This window comes from Engraulis encrasicolus, chromosome 6 (genome assembly GCF_034702125.1).
Source record: "Engraulis encrasicolus isolate BLACKSEA-1 chromosome 6, IST_EnEncr_1.0, whole genome shotgun sequence".
NCBI lineage: Eukaryota > Metazoa > Chordata > Actinopteri > Clupeiformes > Engraulidae > Engraulis > Engraulis encrasicolus.
This window is the reverse complement of record NC_085862.1, coordinates 2,346,517-2,350,991: the sequence shown is the minus strand read 5'-3', so window position 1 is coordinate 2,350,991 and position 4,475 is coordinate 2,346,517. Positions and strand designations below refer to the sequence as shown.

The following is a 4,475-nucleotide window of genomic DNA, read 5'->3' as shown; positions in this document are numbered from 1 at the left end:
ATACAGCATGTGGGTGGATCTCTCGTGTCTGGGAATAACGTATCTGTAAGTCATAGAGTTACTGAAAAGTGTTGTGCACATTCCCCAGACTTCATGAGTATGTTAAACATCCACTGCACATCTGAGAATCATCCTGCTCCTCAGAAGTATCTTTTACACTGTTTACATGTCGAGGTTCTAAATCACAGCCTTCGGGAGGATTCAATTTGATATCGATTTCTTAGGCCAACGATTCGATTATTTCGATACCTAAGAATGCTCCACGATTCAATTAAACATTTTTTTTTTACCTTAGAGCCTTGGCTCATGTGTGACATTAACAAAAGCTGAAATATCTGCATGTGTTTGACTTGAGGAACAGTGTTGTTATGGTCAGCATTATTAATGCTGCATGAGCAAGGTGGGGGGGGGGGGGACAGATTTGTGTCCCGAATACATTATATCCAGGACTCTAAATTAACACCAGCCAAATGTGAAAGGTGAAATTCCAGTTTGGTTGTAAAGACCAACTTACTAACCTTGGCCAGGCCAGGGGGGCAGATAGATATCTGATTATATGATTGATTATTTTAGTTCATCTCTAGCTGTGTGTTCTCACTGGCCTCTCAGACTGTAAATCTCTGGGCGGTGGTGTTTGCAGTGTGTGCTGTTCTGTTGGCTTCTCTCTTATCTTCCATGGGCGTCCAAGAGATCTCCATCCGCGTCCAAGAGATCTTCATCTGTGTCTTGCCTTGCGTGTTGCCGGAGATTTAGCTGTTTGTTCTGCCCCCAAGCTATCAGAAACACTTATGCACCCCCCCCCTCTCTCTCACTCTCACCAGAAACACTAATAATGCTCTCTCTCTCTCTCTCTCTGTTTCTTGCTCTCTCTCTTTCTGTTTCTTGCTCTCTCTCTCTCTCTCTCTCTCTCTCACTCGCTGTTTCTTGCTCTCTCTCTCTCTCTCTCTCTCTCTCTCTCTCTCTGTCTCCCCTCTCTCTCTCTCTCTCTCTCTCTCTGCCTCTCTCTCTCTGTCTCTCTCTCTCTCTCTCTCTCTCTCTCTCTCTCTCTTTCTGTCTCCCTCCCCCCTTCTCTCTCTCTCTCGCGCGCACACACACACACACACACACACTCACACAGAAACGCACACACACACACTTCATAATCTCTCTCCTACACACACACACACACACACACACAGACACACACACACACACACACACACACACACACACACACACACACACACACACACACACACACACACACACACACACACACACACACACACACACACACACACACAACCTTTTTGTTTTCCTTCCAACATCTTCCTCCTCTCCCTTACACGCTCTCCCTCACACACTCGCTCTCACTGATTTATTTTGTCTTTGGAAGTTTTACTTAAGTTTGTCCTTCTCTGTGAACTCAAGAACCTCCCTCCCTCACTCCCTTCCTCATCATCTCTCCGTCTTTCCCTCTATTGCTCTCTATCCCTCCCTCCCTCCCTTAATCTCTCTCTCACTCCATCTCTTTCCCTTTCTCTCGGTCTCCTCTCCCCCCTCCCTTCCACTATATCTCTCCATCTTTTCCTCTATTGCCCTCTGTCCCTAACCTGGCTCTCACTCAGATGGATTGTCATCCATCTGGAATTATGATGGTAACCTTGCTGTTCTAGCCCGTGGTGTATTCAAAAAAAGCTCGAACGTGATTGGAGACAGTGACGTACTACTTCAACCAGTCACATCGAAGCGGCCCGTGACGTAGTTTTCAGCGACGCGAGATAGAAGCCACAACAGAGCAGTTAGCATGTTGACAGTAGTTCCAGCCCAGCTAGCATGTGTATAGTGGATCATTGCTGGCGTTTGAACGGCAAGCCGCCTGTGGTATGCCACCTGTGTCAGACATCAGACCACTGACGGTTACAAAAAAACACACAAGGCATCGGTGGATTTTGGTTGGCAATCCGACATAGTGCACGAGTACTCTGCAGGGTCCAAACAGCGGCATGCTACCTGACAATCCATCTGCGTGAGAGCCAGGTTACATGCTACCAATGGAGGAGGACCGCCTACTCATTTGGTGCCAGCATCGTTTGCATCAGATAAATCACAACAAAGATATGGTAAGTTAGATGTCTTGAAATGGCTATATTTTCTTTTAGTGAACACATCATGGGCATGGGTTTGTCCGTTTCTGACGGTGACGGGGTGATACATATTGCAGACAAAATTGGACGTCTGCTTGCCACCAATGTGACATATATTGATGAATAAAACTTAATCAAGTATGTGTATTTCGCTGAAAATGATTGACCAGCGATAAAATGTTATTCAGACAAAATTGCCAGCCATATGAAAACAATGCAGCCTCAACAGCATGCAGTTGCTACTAGCATTATTGGTTGTGTTCTGGTCACCGTTAGGCATGCCAATTTACCTATGATAATACAGTAAACCGTTTACAGTCCCATACGTTTTGTATATCCTACCATGAGAGAAATATACACCAGGATTGCATTAACTACTCCCGGTGTGCACGATTAACTTCGGGTCTGATTAACTTGGATGGCATAAAGAGCTGTTCACGTCAGACGAGACAGGATGGGGCGTCTTGAGTTCTATTATACACTTTGGAAACTGCATTACGGTTCGACGAGAGGAGCATGCCGTCGCACTTTTGCCGTTGTTATTGTGCGCGATTGTATTCTCAAACACTTCAGCTGTGGTCAATTCAAATAGTCGATTCGTGAGTGTGCTAAGCACTTCGATAAGTTGTAGGTGACCATCCCTAGTTGATCGGACGACCCAAAGTTAATCGTGCTCACCGTCATAAGCTGGGACACACACACACACGCTGTGCCATTGTTAATTGATCAATGGTGATGTCTTTTCTCTCTCTCTCTCCATTATTAGGTGACCCAAGACCCACGGTTATATAAGGTATGTCTGATTTATTACATCCATTGCTAGGTCAGAGGCAAAGAGTACATTACTGAAGCAAGCAAAGCCGTATTGTTAAGGGGTGTAAAACCCATTTGTGTAAACAATTAGTTTTTTTTTCATCGGGGTGGGGATGTGAAATGACTGAGAACCTATTATCAAGGTAAATAGGACCCTTGCTGACCTCACCTGTACCTGTGCCCTCGGAAGGTATCCAATGTTACAGGTTTGAATTCTTAGTAAGAGTAACTGAAAAGTATATGTGCTGTCCTGCACCACTATCCACCTAAACCTACATTAATTTCTCAAGAGACTGTACTCCTCATAACATTACAGTTGACAGACGCTTTTGATCAAAGTGATGTACAAGGGCAGTAATGCAAAATGTGGGTGGAAAATACTCTGTACACAGAGTAAGTAGCATACTGTTAATGAACTTTAAGTCACCTAGAAATATTTTAAAATGTGTTGCAATCAATTCCCGTGTTGTTTTTGTTCAAAACCTTGTATGTAGCCACAATTGTCACACATAACCTTCTGAAATGTTTGTCTAATATACTTCTATACTTCCTTTGTCTGTGTCTGACGCCAGGAGGTGTATGAAGAAACGACAGCATAGAGGACCCAGCACATCCCCTCACAGATTCCATGCCTTTCAAAATATTAGAACAAGATTTCAAGGCATTTTCCTTAAAGAACTTGCAACATTTCAGGAGTGCGTCACCATTTGGGTTTTCATTTTGTACAATACATCACCTAACACCAAGAACGCTACATTTTGTAAGCTATGTTTCTTGCATTGCCAGTAACCAATATTTAAAAGAAAAAAGAATGTGTATATATAAATTGATATCTTATTTGTCATTATTTACATTGAAAAAAAAATAGACAGTGTTTTCTTTTCACAATAAAATTGTATTTACATATGTTACAATTACTTGTGTACACCATTATTTACACCATTTGTTCAATATTCGATTCGATATTGTGACAAGATTCCACTTCTTTGTTCCTAATGGATGATGGTTAGATTCTGAACTAATGCTGTGTTACATGTTCCATTATGTCTATGAATCTGTCATTAGGGAGAGTCAGTCACAAAAAGCCTCGCTCACAACCAGTAGCATGAAGTACCTTAAAACCATAGGTGGTTTTGTAACTGATGTCAAATGTAAGGACTGTTGTTGACTGCTGCCTCATTAGGCTTTGTCCCAAACCCAGAGCAGATCAGTCTCGTTAATGAAAGTGGCACATCTGGTATTTAAGTACACATGTTCTGTACAGCTGTCAGCAGACCATGATAACATTTCCAACTCTTCAGTAATGTCTAGATCTTGGTGGGGTAGTGTAGTGTAGATTCTATACACATGTGGTTGTACAGGCACATTTTGAAACAGGCTCAACACAGAAGACCAAAGAAATGGAATTGTGGTAGGTGTCTGCAACACGTATGACCCTGCTGGCTCCAAACTTTGTGGTGCGCATGCTCTTCGCCAGCCATTACTGAACTCACTGTCTTGTCTACCTAGAGTGTTCATTTGATGGTTTACAACAGT

The 4,475-nt window shown here is 43.0% G+C and overlaps 1 long non-coding RNA gene across 1 annotated transcript; it reads left to right on the top strand.

Annotated features, from left to right (window-relative positions):
• Positions 1-1,913: 1,913 nt before the first annotated feature.
• Positions 1,914-3,785, top strand: LOC134450138 (uncharacterized). Its single transcript, XR_010035012.1, has 3 exons — positions 1,914-2,102; positions 2,893-2,919; positions 3,512-3,785. It is a non-coding gene; the product is annotated as an uncharacterized LOC134450138 (long non-coding RNA).
• Positions 3,786-4,475: the final 690 nt, after the last annotated feature.